The 17,136-nt window shown below is 46.0% G+C and overlaps 1 protein-coding gene across 2 annotated transcripts in view; it reads left to right on the forward strand.

Annotated features, from left to right (window-relative positions):
• Positions 1 to 17,136, forward strand: part of NEDD4L (NEDD4 like E3 ubiquitin protein ligase) — a 2,900,454-nt gene that overhangs the window by 619,293 nt on the left and 2,264,025 nt on the right. The gene's annotated exons all lie outside the window — the stretch shown is intronic.

Consider the following 17,136-nt stretch of genomic DNA (forward strand, 5'->3'; position numbering starts at 1 on the left):
GCTTCATCTACGTGGGGCGGTCCAACATCGGGGGGCAGACTGGGTGGACAGCTACGAGTGGCAGCTAGAGAAACACGTCCTTAGTTGACATTTTCAGGAGACGTGGCCGACCCCACATAGACCTGTTTGCCAGGGAGCAGAACTGGAGATGTCCGCAGTACGTGTCCGGGCAGGGTCATGGGCAAGGCTCCCTCTGGGACACCCTACACCTTCCTTGGAGTGGGATGAGGGCATATGCATTTTCCCCAATACCGCTCGTTCACAATGTTCTCAGCAAAGTCAGAGTCTGCCAACATGAGCCTGATTCTAATCACCCCAAGGTGGCCGGTGTGGCCCTGGTTCTCAGACCTCATACGGCTGGCGGAGCAGTGTACAGTGAACCTACCAATTCACAATCGGAGGCTCCTCACAGCAAGGGGATGAGGGGGTAGTTCACCCTGCTCCGGAGAAGCTAATCCTAGCGGCCTGGTTCCTGAGCAAGTAACAATGCAACATCTCAGGCTGTCACAAGACAACCTGAAGATAATGCAGAAAGCTAGAGTCCACCAGAAGGCAATGCAAAAGAAAGAGTACTAGAGTTTGCCTCTGTGCACAGGACAAAGGGATAGACTCTTTGGCGTGCACGCTAGATTGGGTGCTATGTTTCTCAGCGCACTTGGCGCTTTCAGGGGTACAGGTGGAGACATGCCAGACTTACCTGCCCGCCATAGGTGCTTACAGAAATTCTGACTACGAGTCCTTCTCTTCCTCCAACCCGGTAGTCAAGACATCTGACGGGGCTGATGAGGTTATAGCCTCCTACCAAAAGACTGCATCCAGTGTGGGACCTTAATGTGGTGCTCGTGGCACTGGTGCCTAGGCCCCTCGAGGCCAGGGCATCGGTAGACATAAAGCTGGCCATGATCAAAACAGCCCTGCAGGTGGATCTTACTGCAGCCTGGAGAGTAGGGAGTCTCGGGAGGATAGCTCAGCAGCAACATGCTTACCTTGGAAGCAAGACGACACGGCGCAACACAGGTTCGATCCCTGGGTCCGCGCTTGGAAACCTCTGGGTATTAAGCGCGTTATAAATAACCTATCATATACCATATCAATGAGTAGGCGGAATTCAGGCCCTGATAGCCACAGAACCGTATACCATGTGCCATCGAGACAAGGTGGTGGTTCGCACCCATCTGGCATTTCTTCCTAAGGTGGTCTCCTCATTCCACTTGAATGAAGAGGTTGTGTTGCCAACATTTTTTTATTCCTAACCCAAAGGACGAAGCCGAGTGTTGCACTGTCTGGATGTTAGAAAAGCCCTGAAATTCTGGACCAAAGGGTTTCGCAATACCGAGGCTTTACTTGTCACTTTCGGTGGCTCTAAGCCAGGGGACCAAGCTTCTAAGGCCTCTATAGCCATGTGGATGATCATGGCCATTCAGGATGCCTATAAGTCTCAGCAGAAGGACGTTCCACAAAACATGCATGCTCATGCAGTTGGGGCCAAAGCAATGGCGGTCCACTTCCAGAGGAATGTGCCATGGCACACCATTAGCATAGCAGCTATGTGGGCCACTCCATCGGTCTCGGGAGGATAGCTCAGTGGCAACGTGCTCACCTTGGAAGCAAGACGACACAGAGCAACAGTTTTGATCCCTGGGTCCACACTTAGAAACCTGGGTATTAAGCGCATTATAAATAACCTATCATATATCATCGGCCTTCTGCAAGCATAACTGCATGGATAGCGCAAGATCTTACGTAGCATTCGTGCAAGCGGTCCTGTGGAACCTGTGTTCTTAGGAACCAAAGCATCGCACCTCCCTTGGTTATCATTTAGTGGTAATCGCCCATGCAGTATGGAGGAAAGGGGAGGGGACGTAGGAGTAAATATGAGTTACTCACCATAGTGACTAACATACTCCTAGTCCATAGATCCCCTTTCCTCCATATGTCTCTCCATCCTTCCCCGCCATTAATATACATAGTTTAGGAGGTTAATGTGGCTTGATCCGTCAAAGAGGACTGAGGTGTGGCGCCGGAGGGCAGAGTCGAGGGATCTCTTGCTCACGGGGCCACGCTTCTGCGTGCATAAATTTAAATGGGTATAGACATTTTTCTGGTGAAAATGGTTCAGTTTCCTGTGCCTAGCGAGGGACACCCATGCATGCAGCATGGAGAAAAGGGGACTTTGGACTAGGAGTATGTTGGTCACTATGGTGAGTAATTTTATCTTTTTATGTTTTTGCTATAATTTTATCCCTGCCTGGCACCTCGCTGCACACATCACATGACCCAAATGTAAAGGCAAGATAGCCTTACTTTCTGATCGATCGGGGGTCTTACAGCTTTGTCGACGATCTGGGCCTGGCTGGCTTCTTGGTCTGTGGGGTTCTTGCGATCAAAGCATTTGGAGGGGTGTTGGCGTTGAGGGGCGTCATGCTGTCTGTATCGTGAAATTGGAGGTGCTCTGTCCCATTCTCGTGGCCTTGCAGAGCGCATTCTTTCTGGGGCGCGAAGGCCTACAGTATCTGAAACAATGGCAGGGTTGTAACTTGCCGAAGCTCACTCGTGGTGGGGTTTGTCTGTGTGGGCCATGCAATTCTACTACCATTTTTAGTGGTTTTGCTGCGCTTGGGCCCACCTACAAAGATGGCTGCCAACAACTAAGAATGCCTTTACACACGCCTCTACTATGTAGCCCCTAATGCATGCACTGCGTGATCATACTCTCTTATGTGTACACCCCCCTTATCCCTCGATGTGCGGTTTAGTTTGTTTCTCATTCAGAACCGCTTAGGTGGAGTGGGAAGACCTGTCTCCTTCCCAATAATACTATCGCCACCACAGGGCTGAGGATTGGTGGGCTACTAAGGATTTAAGAGGCAACCGCTTAGATTTCTTTAAAAGGAAAAGTAGGTCTGAAAAACCTTACAATCGTTCTGCACACTACTATCATGGACATTTGCAGTAGTCAATGAGCCCTACTTCCAGGTCACTGTGCTCTTATTAAACTCAGTAAATTCAGTACCTTCTGCCCGTTGTGTCAAAGGGCCAGGAAACTCCCGTGTTCTAGAATTTACAGCTCAGTTCACTATTTCTGCTAGTATCGACTGTAAGTTGCTTCAGAAAAAGCAGCACATGGATATCCGAATTAACTGGTCCCGCACGAGACAACTGACTCATTGTTGACTGGTCTGAAGTAGTGTTTGTGGTTGTTCCTGTTTTGCAAACAGAAGGCATTGTGATTCATTGACAACATTCTTGGAAAATAGTTTGGCGATGTCTGATTTGACCTGCTTCTAGACTTGTTCTCCATTTCAAAATGGGCTGCCTGAGAGCGAAGGCTCTGTCCCACATAAGGTATTCAATTGTATACGTCTTTTACAGCAAGTAGTTCTAAAGAATACTGCTAATTTGCGCTGTTATATTACGTAAATAAATGTTATGGTTTGTTAGTGTAGATTGGTTATTATATTTACTATATTTATATGCATGTTTAACATTTAAATGCCTAAACTTAATTAGGTTTGAGGTTTGGCTAACGTTTTCTTGTATAATGAGGTTTCCTTTTTTATTAGTGAGTTTGATTTGTTAACGTTATCACTTTCAAGATCTGGCCATAAATCGGAACCAGAGAATTAAACTTGTAAATATAGTCGGAGTTCAGTGTTGTGTGATTAAGGCGTTTAGAATGTAAAAATGTGCAAACACTTTTATCTTTTTAACGTTTTAGCTTTGCTACTGTTGACAACGCTTTCCTGCATAGTGCCTTAAGTGTTCGGTTCTTCCAATACAATAATTCCAGTTTAACATTGGTTATGTGGTCTTTTTTAAAAAAAACATATATATTAAATGGCATTATTGTTTGGGCATTTCGGAAGGAGTAGGGTTAAGACGTGCAGACTTTGTACAATAGGGCGAGGTCTTGCATTTCGTTTTTGCTCCAAATGTTTGAAGTATTCTAAAATGTTGTACAGTAAGTGGGTTAATGACTTGATAAATTCTGACTCCCCTTTTTCATGTTCAAATCTCAAAAAAGGGGGCAGAAGCTATGGAATTAAGAAATCGCGAAATAAAGAGATTCACCCTTTCTCCATCTTGTTTGCTGTCAACTAATAGCAGGACCCAAAACGAATGTGTTCTATTAAGATAAAAATACATATGGCACCACACACCCTTCCAAGGAAAATCTTGAATGCAAGATGTATGCCAGAAAAACAACTTTGCCATTTTGACAAACACATTGAAAATGCCCCCTTTTGACAACCCCTACCTTTTTGATGACATAAACGTATATATATATTTTTTTTACAAGTATACTCTTACTCTAACAATGAGCTGTGTCATCCCATATACTCATATACCGATTTCCTAAACCCTCCTCATCCCTTGCCCTTTTCCCTTTCTGTTAATCTCACAACTTCTTCGGTTTTTTTAACCTGTTATCCTACTTTTCACCCTTTGTCTATGCACGTCATTTCAAGTCATCAAAAAGTGAATCATCATTTTTAGTCAGACATTCAATAAGTCAGTGTAGTGTTTACTCGCACGTCAGATCCTCTTTTCCACTGGAGGACATCATCTAAACTTTCCATGTTAATTTCTTCCATTGGCAGTCAATACCTATAATAAACTTGTAATGCATATGGGAAGATGAGATACAATTAAATCCACCTATATTTACATTAAAGTGTATTATTTTCTTGTTGCATACATTTTTGGCTTCCTTGTACTTCACCAAATAATGTCATCATATGCCCCAGAAGCGAGAATGAAGCTACATAGGTCAGCTGTCCTCTTAGCCTTATTGCCTTACTTGATATATGATGCTATTTTATTTATATCACGCCTATACACAAGTGTTTCAAGGACTGACGAGGCAAGGGAGGGGAACAAAAGGGAGACAAGACAACAAACATACTCGTCCCAGTGACATTGAGATCGTGCAAATGCAGGGGAGAAGGAATGGGATAAGTGCCAGAGGAAGGGGAGCAAGTGCAAGACATGGAATCAAACATCGAAAAGACCGAAAACCGGAAGTGCAGCCAGCACGTTGCAGTGTAGGGATTAAGTGCATAAAAACAAGTGTTAGATAAGCGCAGGTGGGGGGGGGGGCTACTAGGGTTACAGAAATAGCCCAAGTGCAGGGTTGCCAGGATGCAGTGCAAGTGTGCAACTGGGAGGGCAGGGACCTGGGCACGTGGTTCAGAGGTTATCCAGGTAACCAGTGCAGTATCAGACAGGAGATCAGCAGGTTAGAGGAAGAGAGAAGGCCGAGGCAAAGAGGAAAGTCTTGAGCTGCTTCCAGAACCGGAGATGGTTCTGCTCAAGTTTCAGAGAGACAGGGAGGCTGTTCCAGTGGGAGGCGCCAGCTGAAGAGAGATCTGCCACTGAATCGTTGCTTGGAAAAACGACTAACCCTCAAGGAGTTGGAGGAGCAAAGAGCTTGAGTTGGAAGATACTTCAGAAGAGAAATCTGGAGATAATTTGGTCTCGGGGCCCCAGAAGGCCTTGTGGACAATGCAAAGGGTCTTGAACTTGATCCTTGCTGCCACTCGGAGCCAATGGAGAGATTTCAATGCTGGAGAGATACGATCCCTGGGCTTGAGGCCAAGGACAAGTCTCGCAGTCCTGTTCTGGATGAGTTGCAAAGGACGGAGAGTAGAGGCAGTCAGATTTAAAAATAGGCTGTTACAGTAGTCCAGCCTAGAGATAACCCGAGCTCTAGATACATTAAGCTTCTGGGGGAAGGAGAGGAAAGGAGGAATACCTCTGAGGAGGTGCAGTTGGTAGTTTGGCTTCTTAGAGACGTCGGAAATATGAGGAGAGAAGGAGAGTGAAGAGTCGAAGGTAATCCTGAGGTTCTTAGCCTCACAGGTAGTAGCAGGGGGAGGGCAAAGGGATGCCGGCCAGAAAGTGTTGGGGAAGAGGGGTGCTGGTGTGCCGATGAGGAGGCTCTCTGCTTTGCTGGCATTCATGCAGAGATCATTGGTGGCACACCACTTCTGGATTGTAGACAGATAATCCGGGATGAGTGAAGGAGAGGAGGTGGCGGAGGGGAGCCTGAAGGCAAGCTGGGTGTCGTCCGCATAGCACTGGAAATTGTGGCAGAGAGCAGCAATGCAGTGAGCGAGAGGTGTCCAGTATTGTTTGAACAACCAAGGAGGGATTTAAATTTTAGACCCCTGGGGAACACCACAGGTGGAGAGTGAGAGAGAGTGGCAAGGAAGGACCCAAGGTTGACATGGGAGTGTCTGTCCGAGAGGAAAAAAGTTAGCCAGGCCAGAGCCTGATGAGTAATAACCTGGGTATCACAGAGCCAGTTGAGCTGGATGGCATGGTTGACTGTGTCAAAGGTAGGGTTGTAACGGTATTACGGTATACCGTTAAAGATACCGTGAACCACTTAATTGAACAATAACCGTCACATTGTTTATACCGGTATGCCGTTCATACCGTTAAGTGTGCTTTTCAATCTGATTTGGAAAGGCTGCAGTAAGCAAGTGCTGCGCAGTCTTGGTCTTGCACTGTTGGATGTGCCGTCTGCCAAGTAGTTTCACTTGGAGCAGTTTTTAATGCCATTCCATAAACCACACGTGCCTGACACAAAATCAATATGTTAGCAATAGGAAGAATAAATACAGTGCCAAGAAGGAAAAGGGTTTACTTTGGGTTGGCGGTTTGGGGTTTATATATTTATAATGGATAATGTTTTCTAAACATATGACAATGGGGGATTTCCCTGGTTCCATCATTGAATTTACATATAATAAGTCACAGTGCGAAATTTACTCATCTCTGTGGGTATTCCCTGCTGCCATACCAAAGTGAAACATGTCCGTGATTACTGAACACCTTTTGGCCCACAAGTAAACTAAAGGCTGTAACGTAAAGAGTGTGTGTGTATGCGCACAAGCGTATACTACCATCAGACTCCATTGATCTGTGGCATGCAGGTTATCAAGATGGCAACATGTTCATCTTCACCAGTAGCCAGTGGGGGGGGGGGATAAAAGCCGAAATGACCACTTAAGAAAAGCTATTCAGTTTGCTTTGCCAGTCGCAGCAGGGCTCCCCCCCTGCCCCTCCTCCTCTCCACACGTGTTTTTGTGTTTGGTGGAAGCAAGGGGTGGCATTTCAGTGGAAAGTATGTTGAAAAGCCCAATTCTGGCCCTGGGTTCCTGGTTTTGTTTGTGATGATAAATCTGACAATTTATGACCTTTTAGAAAATATTTGTTAAGATTAGTTAACTCCACCTGCTATACTGCGATAACCATGATATACCGTCATTTGGCAAAAAGGTTATTGTACCGTCCTAAAACTAAAACCGTGACACCCCTAGTCAAAGGCAGAAGAGAGATCAAGTACGATGAGGACAAAGGGGAGATTAGAATCAAGGTTAGAGAGCAGGTCTTCACAGATGTTCAGGAGAGCAGTTTCCTTGCTTCTGGCTGCTCTGAAGCCAGACTGATGGTCGTGGAGACAACCAAACAGATTCAGTGTGAAGATTAAGCGGGGAGATGGCCAGCTTTTCCAGGAGTTTGCCCAGGAAAGGAGTGATGGAGATCGGGCGATAGTTTGACTGAAGTCGACCGACTTAACGTTTCTTGAGAAGAGGGTGCACTAGAGTGTTTCAGGGCGAGGGGAAGATTCTGGAGGCGAAACACTGGTTGCAGAAGTCAGCCAGGGATGGAGCAAGGGCATCAATGTGGTCCTTGATGGTTTTGGAAGAACAAGGAAGAACCTGTATTGATGAGGTTTTCATCAATGGGACTTGTTTAGAAACCTCGTCAGGGGAGAAGATGGAGAAGGCAGAGAAGGTGGGGTGGCCGCTGGGGGGGCCGAAGGAAGAGGAGAGACTGGAGGGAGAAGCAGGAGACGCTGAAAGGGTGGACAGGATGGCTTGGGTTTTAGAGATGGAAGTGTGAATAGAGGGCCGAATAGAGGGTCTGGGAAGGGACAGGAGAGTTAGAGACTGTGGCAGGATTGGCAAGCTCCTTGCAGATTTTAGAGTTCAGCAGAGTTGTTAGATGCCAGAGAAAAGCGGGCTTGGATGAGAGCTCTTTTTTGTTTGTGAGGACGAAGAGTCTGCATTGCCTTTGCAGCAGGCGACAGGCCAGTTTGTCAGAGTGTGCAAGATGCCAACCGTTTCCTCTCGGCCACCCTACACTTGCGTTTAAGGGTGATGAGATCTGTGCCGTACGAGGACTTGTGAAGAGTTTCTGATTTAGTCGAGGCACAGATCGTAAAACTGGTCTATGCCCTTTGGGCTAGCCAAATGATGTCAGTATCGGTCTTTTGACAGTGCTATAAGAAGGCATTCGATCAATTTTTAAACCCTTTTTGTGCAACATGGGTTTACCAAATAGAACGGTCTGTGCTGTAAGATCAGAAACCGGGGTGACCTCTGTCCCGCTTGAAGCCCCTTGTGCCGGCTAGGTTTCCCGAAGTAGCTCTTTTATTCAGCTTGGCAGATAAAGATAAATCTGCATCAAATCATTTGCTAATATAAAGACCAAGGGATGCTCCATTCCCATCTAAGGCTTGTCTCGTCCCAGAGGTGACACTCCAGAAAACCCCTTTTAACATTGAGACATCCAGACTTCGAAAAGATCCAGGTTACAGATTTGGGGTTTTTCACCTTGTACATTGACACAAGAGGTCTAGGTTTGCATCAACAAAGGCACAATCACTGCTAATACTCCAAAGTGGCTGTTATGTAACTCTATTGGATCTTGTCTTCATTTAAAACATTTGTTAATTTAGGTCATTAAACTATACCCCCTTATTCTTCCGACATCACGGGTAAAGGTTTCTTCGACTTACCTTTTCATATGTGGTAAGTCTTGCAGATCTAGAGCTTCTAATCAGTCAGATTCTTCAAGATGTGGAAAAATATTTGGTGTAATACGAACTACATGAACATTTAGCTTTTGACCCTCTTATTTGCAGCATCAGGTCGTCTGTGGATCTGAAATAATTCATAAGTGTTTAGACAGTCTGTAAGATCCTCAGGCAGTACTTTATTAATATTTCTACTTTGAATTTTTGTAAGTACATTAGGTTTATGTGCAAGTCTTTCTGGGAGCTGAATCTGGAACTCAAAGGCATGTTCTGACCAGGTACATGGTCTAGTAACAAGTGACTCTACCTTGATGTTGCGAGAAGCAACCCAATCTAATATTTTACCATTAGTGTGCTGGTTCATTATTTAATACAGTAATATTATTGAGTTTTCCTTCCAGCGATAATGCTTCGAACTCTGGCATTCACTCGACAGCGATTAAAGTCACCCAATAGTAGTGTTAAGCAGTTTAGTTTATTCAAGTCTATTAACAGTTGGATCAATTCATCCCGAAATTTAGGCATACCCTCTGAGGAACGATATATCAGGACAACGTTGACACAACAATTATCATTTGGGTGGGGAGGGGTTTAAATGAAAACTCTCATAGCCACCACACATACATGGTGATTCAAAAAAATTGAAATCTTTCTTAGCAATGATAGAAACACTTCCACCATTACTACCCTCCTGGTTTTCCCTTGAACTCAAAGCCATCCACCTACTGAAATACAAGGCTGAAACACTGTGTAATAAAACCCCCACTAAACCTAACAAAACCTGGTTCATCCTGGCTTCCAAGGAATACAGAAAGGCCATCATCCTCCAAGAGCTCTACCTATAATACCATAATTGCCAAATCCAGTTCCAGCCCAATAGAGCTCTTAGGTACACTGTATGAGCTTGAAGAGTTGTGCCCACCCCAACTATCTGCATTCAGGATAGCTACTGGTGTGCCAATATACAAAACGTCTTTCTGCACAAAATTGACCCATTCCAACAAAAGATCACCTAAAAAAACACATTGAGCAGCGCCAGCCCAATCACCCCTAGTGCTAGGCCCCAAGCTCCCTTACTTGAATCGCCCCCTTACGACTTTATACTGGTCTCAGAACGGGAGGCCACCCAGATCATACAAGGGCCTGAACCCAAAGCATTGCCAGGGAGGCATATGCCCTGCAACAGTCATCAAGGACTTCACCAAATCGCTCACACCCGTTATGACCACCCTTATCAATGACTGCATAGCCTTGTTTTCTGTATCTAAGTGTCTGAAGGATGCATGAGTCCATCCTCTCCTAAAACAACCTACCCTTGACCCACGAACTATCACCCTATCACCACTGTCACCTTTCTTCTTAAAATTCAGGATTGTGCAGCGTACCTTCAGATCAGACCCACTTGGAATCCAACAACCTCCTGGGGCTACGCCAATCAGAATTCCGTCCAGGTTTTGGCACAGAACCAGCTCTCTTACACTTAAAGATTCAATCGGACATCATTAAAGGCTCCAGAAAACTTCCCTACTCCTGCTACTAGACCTCTTGGCCGCCTTTTAATTTAGCAGATCTCCGAATCCTGTGTCTCCACCTAGTGGCAGCAGCTCCTCTGTGTGCCATCACATGGATAGCCTCCTTCCTATCTGACGGGACCATATGTGTTTTCAATGAATGTGGCAGCCCTGCCAGCCCCCATCACTTGTGGGATCCCACAAGGATCCTGTGTCTCCTCGACACTATAGAACATTTTCACCAAACCTTTATTTGACCTTCTAGATGACAAAGGAGTCTTCTTCACCACCTATGCCGGATGACACGCAGATTGTCCTCCCCCAATGAGGACTACACTACCGACTCCAACAATCTGACTTCTGTACACCATACCATACAGGTATGGATGGCCTCTCACCTGCTTTGCCTTAACGACAACAAGACGGAACTGCTCCCGGTGGGTTCCCAAACATCGCTTAACAAGTTCGATCATTCATATAAATGATTCACTATAGAGAGCAATATCATCCAAGTGCGCAGCAACATCAAGACTCTGGGCGTTTACCTCGATGCCACATTGTACCTAGCCTGGCAGATGAATGCGATCACCTCTTCTGCGGAACATACATCCAAATTAATCAACGCATGCAGACCTTTTCTCTCCCCTGATCACCATTGCTAGAGAACCTACTGGTTCCAGATTGGATTATTGCAATGTCCAATTTATAGGTACCTCCTCACGCAACATTAACAAACTGCAAATCATTCAAAAGAATGCCCTCAGAGTTGCACTCAGCATCCAGAAATGTGATTGCATCACGGCAGCAGCAAAAAATTACACTGGCTACCAATCAGAGAGCGCATTACATTAAAAACCTTTGCAATCTTGCATAAATGCCTCTCCAACCATGTGCCCATATATATCTCCCAAAACTGTCCAAAATCTGATCAGCCCAACCCATGTGGTCTCGGTACTCTCACCAACCTACCATCCCACGCTTTTAGATGCAAGAGAGCTGGCAGGGTCCAGCTTCCCGGTCATAGACTCTTAAGTCCTGGAACGCATTACCCTTGATATTGAGATCTGAACAATCTTACTGGGTCTTCAGGAAACAACTTAAGACTCTGCTCTTCTCGCTGAACACACCTCCTTTGACTTCAAGAACACTGTCTGTTCTGTCTGTTCTCGCTCCTTTTGCATATGTGTCCTGTGTGATGTAACCAGTACCTCGATGCCTCTGGGCTTAGTGCGCTTAATACATGCAAAAATAAACTGTATGCTCCAGTTTAAAAAACGCCTACATCCCCTCTGATCATGCATTACTGTCAACAGCCAATCGCTGACCCTTTACAATGATTTACACAACCCGCTTATGTTTTTTATAAAGCACTGACAAAGCTTTTGCTGACTGTCACAGATGGCATACAAATTGCTACGAGTTTCTTTGAGTTGCAGAGGCGATTCTAGGGTTTTTATTATGCTCATAGGCCCCGGGGTTGGGGCTGCGGGAGGCGATCTGTCTGTGTCTTTCTCCTCCTACCCCCTATGCAGTCTTAACTCCCAGGTTAGCATATACAGAAGGTTCACCCCAACTGTCTAAAAGTCTACTTTGTACTAGCGGTGAAGTACTAAAGGCATAACTGCCTTTTCTAACAGGCTATTCATTTGCTGTTGTTCTAATGGGATTTTGGGGACTTGTTCCATACAGACACACTGTTCGCATCAATTGTTCCACAACCACGCTCCTGATGACATCACCCTCTCCTGCCTTCTCCTCTACTTTCATCTCTATCCAGTCCTGCTCGCTCAACCCTCCAAACGTCTGTCTCTCCGACATCACTTCTATTGATTGCCTCCATCCTTTGATGTTTCATTTTGCTACTACTCGAACGTCCTCCTTTCACTCCTTACAACAATCTTCCTAACTACACTCGCCACAAACAACCTTTCACACTCACGCAGCAGTACTATTTCCACTCACTAGCCAATACCTCACCTTCTACAGTAACCAGCCCGGTCTTCCCTACACAGGATGTGTGGAAAGAAAGAAAAGTCAGAAGTATTGGGCTTATCCCTGCTCACATTTACTGCACAGGTTCACCGCATAACAGGCCTGGAGGCCCAGTAAGGTAAATGTCAGTTTCCGTGTTGGTTTTCCAGGGCCCTGTTGTGGGTGCTGCTGAAGTAAATTCTAGGGTTGAGGGTGTCTTCTCCCATTTGTCTCTGGTGGTCTATGTACCTTGTAAGCCCCTGCGTCACTTGCCTGTGCTTCCCTACCGTACCTTGCAGTCCCTCTGCCTGCAACGTATGACTGGAGTGTGTTGCCCGCGCTCTCCCTCTGATCCTAGTCATCAACACTTGGTGTTTCACTGGCTCCATTCAAAGATGTTGGGTGATGGCTAGGTGGATTCCTCTAAAATTTTAAATGGCATTAACTCCATTATCACTATAGATGACACAGCCAATGTATGCAGGTATACAACCATCATTCGTGCTTTCCCTGGTATGGTGCAAACCCCTTCCTTCCCCCACACCCCCCAACTCCAGCAAAAAAACATAGACAACCACACATTAAAACAGAGCTATAAAACCTCTTTTCAATATCTGCAAAGTACGTTCCTCTCTAATCTTCAACGCCACTAAACTTTTAATATCCTCTCTTCTCTCGTCTTTTCTACTGTTCCTCTCTCCTCTTCGGACTCCCTGCTTCTCATCTTGCCCCCCTAAAATCCCTCTACAACTCTGCCATTCGCACCCTCTGTCTGCTCTCACCTCATGACTCCATCTCCTCCTCACTCTCACAGCTTGACTGGCTTTCCTTCTATTCCCAACTCAAATTCCAATTCCTCTGTCTCGTCTTTAAATCGCTCCATGAACTTGCTCCCCCTTATCTCTCCTCTCATCACATTCTACACTCCCTCCCGTTCCCTCAGATCTGCAGATCACTTCCTTCTCCTTGTTCCCCCGTCCTCATGTGCCGCCTCCTCGTTTTCGCTCCTTTCAGCTCCTTGCTCCCTTCCACTGGAACTCCCTTCCCCTCTCTATCCGTTCCATCCCCACCTATTCCTCCTTTCGTGTCTCCTTAAAATCTCTTCTTCTCCACTCCCCTCCCTGATACTCTATCCTCCCCCGTCCTTCCCTCCCCCACCCGTCTTTTATCCCCCTCATCTTACCTCTCTACCCCTACCTTGTCTCTTCTTTGTCCCCTCTCCCCCACTCTCTCGCCTTCACCTCATCTCACTTCATGTTCCCCACTCCATTCCCCTCTCCACCCTTTTTTTTCTTTTTTTTCTTTTTTTTCCCCCCTCATTTATCTCTGCTGGTAAATTGTTCTAGTGGCTGTATTGATGGTTTGACTCATATCTTGTAATTGCTTCTACTGTTATTGTATTCTTGTTGTTATAATGTACAGAGCTTTGGCGTAAAGCGCTATATAAATTAAATAAACATAAAAAAAATGCTGCCTGTCGTGAAAACGTATACAAATAAAGTGGGGGAACCTGAGATCAGGGGTTCTCTTGGAAATGTGGTACAGGTAGTTTCTACATTAATAAAACGGCTTGATGATAGCACTACAGCCTTAACAGCGGGGTGTTGTGGGACATCCCTGGAAAGCCAGCTCGACTATCTTTACTTTGTTTAACTTTATTTCGGCTCAAAACCATGAACGTTTTCACATCACAAATGATCATTTTGAACACTCAGAACAAACATTGACGCAAATGGCTCCTTTAGGTATTGTCATTGTGCCTGTTGATGTCCATTGGTTGAGCTGCATTGTCCCCCGTCGTGACCGTCGATGTGGGCAGGGTTCCAAAGAGTGCGGCCCATGACAATGGCACTGTTTTTCAGAGGATTAAGTGGCCATCCAGAGCTCATTATGTCCCCGGCCATTTTTGGATTTCTTAGTTATCCTGACAGTCATCCTCCCCGGTCTTGGTTATCTTAGCACAGTCTACAATATGGTCCATGGTTGCGAATAGACACCCTCTCACCGAGCATAACCTTTGCAGACATTTATTTTGGAGTGCTTCCCTTGGTTCTTTTTTCAGTTGGGGGGCAGATTCGGTACTCAATGCAGGAATATCGAGCTGGGGTAATGGGGCGCAGTGGATTTATAGGAAGAATTAGACAACTCTTTGGATGGCCTCCTGGCTGTATTCACTTATCTTGGTGCCCCTGGGATTTTATCGGCCTGAAGTCCTTGGTTCTGCTCCTTGTTGTTTTCAGGGTTTGCTTCTTTTGGGAATGCTCTGGTCCCATCATAACTCCCACTGGGACCCTTGTTTAACTCGGGGAGATTGAGAGAGGCCACAAGCGGCGGTTCTACTGGTTTTGATACATTGGAAATGACCTGAGTCCTATTCTCACGCCCAGGTTGGGCCGGTACAGTCGCTGCTTCTATTTTCTTTCCGACCATTGCCAGGAGGGACAAGATCACATTTTTCAATGACGAGAGCTCGGCATGGACTGTGCTACAACTGGGGCAACACTCCCTTCCTTCTAGTCTAGAATTTTTGGCATGGGTGGCATTGGGTGCTGCTTTCTTGTTGGATACTAAGCGGGCCGGTAATCTGGGCAAGTCTGTGCTAATTACTGCCAGAGTGTTGGTCGGGTACCCCGTTAACTAACCATCCATGCAAACAGGTAGGGGGAATGGCAGTTGGCTGGTCGTGTCATCAGTGATCACTATTGACAATGACTTGACCTCCTGCCCTCTTGAAGTCGGGGTTGTGGAAAGGGAAGCAATAGGGGATTCCTTCTTGCTAGGGGTGTAGCGGATAGGTATCTCAGTTGAGACACTGAATGCTTGGGCGGCCTCATGTGCATAAATGTTGATCTGAATGGTCCCGGCAATCCAGGTGGTCTGATTGGGCATGTGAAATCGAACAGCCTGGGACATCAGTTGCTAAGCCGGATGAGGTGCCAAAGGTTGATTTAAGTAACTGTATCAATGACTGTAGTAGTGACAACAGTTGCCCCCCCTCCTTGGAGCAAACTGTTAATTGCTTGCTTAAGAATTTTTACATTTCAGAAATTAATAAATGGACATCAGCAAATGTGCCAGCCGTGTTCGGTCTAGTGGAGGCTGCAAGCGTCACCTTGGGAGAGGGGGGCCTGGGGGAGGGGGCCCAGGGCACAATGTTTGGGTTTGTTTTGCTTTAGGGACAAGATTTTCCTTTTAGGCCCCAAGCCAAACTCAAAACCCAGGCCAAGTCCGGGTCCGAACACAGGGAGGGGGCTAGTTGCCTCCACTGAGACCTGCACCTGTTCCAGAGTCATAGACCTGATGGCGTGGGTGGGTAGAGCTGAGGGCCAAGCTGAGGGCCAAGGGATAGAAAATGGAAGTGCGGAAAATAAATATGATGACACTATTCCCAATGTTTCCCATGCCTCTGGTGTCAATGTCCATAAATATCCAGGAAATCACATATTATGGAAAAGGATTTTCAACAACGTTACCAGTTTTAAGGTCCCCTGGCTTTATGGGTTCACAGTGCCGAAACCAGGTTAGGGCAGCTGGCAGTGTAGAGTAAGAGAGAGCTCCCAAGTTTAGGCACTGGTACATTCAGTCGACCGCCAGCAGCAAGCGGCTGTCCTCAGGGCATGGCATAGAACTCGATGGCTGGAGCTTCAGAGAGGTGCAGCACACAACCCCACAGGCTGCGAAAACCCCTGCGGGATGCAAACACCCTGAGCCCTTTACTCCCTGCTGGCTTCACCCTCGCAGGGAAGCCGGGGGAGTTTTAACAGTTTCACAGGCGCATGGGATGGGCCAGCAGGACAGCAGCAACAGCAGCAGAGAAAGGCTACAGCCTCCAGAAGACTTGTCGCCCCCTTTGCTCGCCACAGGCTTTCTAATAGTGCAACATGCAATGCTCAAACATTTGCAACATAGCATACCGGGGGCTGGAGGGCTCGATCGACTCGGTCGATTTTGAAAACTATAAAGTATCTACCCACTGAAAATATGATGTATAGATTCCTTGCCTTAGTACAGTTTCTACTCCACCAGTACTCGACCAGAGGGTTTCACAATTAGATGTAACCGGGTCGAACAACAAATGATTGACTATTAAATAGCTCACAATGGTCCATTACAAGAACTGTTACAGTTGGGACGACTCTACAGAGTGGGGGTGGATATCCAGTTCACGGGAACTGTAAAGACACTGAACGATCCTTAAAATGGCATTTACCCAGAGGCCAGCATCGTCGGTTATTTAAAATCTTCAAAAAGGCTAGGTTGGTTACATTCAGATGTGATTGTCCTAACATGCCACAAACCCAAACACCACAGCCTGAGGCTCCTGCGTACTTAGAGAGGGTGTAGACATATCAAAGGGTGTATAAAACATTTGCAGCTGTTGATTATTACGAGGAATTCCGATTTTGTAAACCTGGATCACTTCTAGTCTTTGGGACACGGGATAGTTGTTCAGAAGCCGTAGAAACATTTGTCAGGCTTATATTAAAAAACTGTTGGACCCAACGATTTCATACAAATATGCATGGATGCTGATGGTTTAACCAGGGCCTTGTTTACAAGGCAATCTATGCGTGCCGTCATTCAGTGTTTTACAATTTCTGTAAAATCGGAGGCGGCTTGTACAGGGTAAGACCAAAATTGTATTTTGCACCCTTAAGAATTGTTGAGGTCTTTGGACAGGCCTTGCTCCGGAGGTATTTACACAACTTTGAACAAACTCATTCACAGTCGTATTATAAAAACTGAAAATGGATTCTTTTTTCAATCACGAGTCATTAAATCTGTCTGTGGCGTCTAGTCTTATAGGAATAATCGAAACAGAGT

This window comes from Ambystoma mexicanum, chromosome 6p (assembly GCF_040938575.1).
Source record: "Ambystoma mexicanum isolate Mex_15411 chromosome 6p, UKY_AmexF1_1, whole genome shotgun sequence".
Classification (NCBI taxonomy): domain Eukaryota; kingdom Metazoa; phylum Chordata; class Amphibia; order Caudata; family Ambystomatidae; genus Ambystoma; species Ambystoma mexicanum.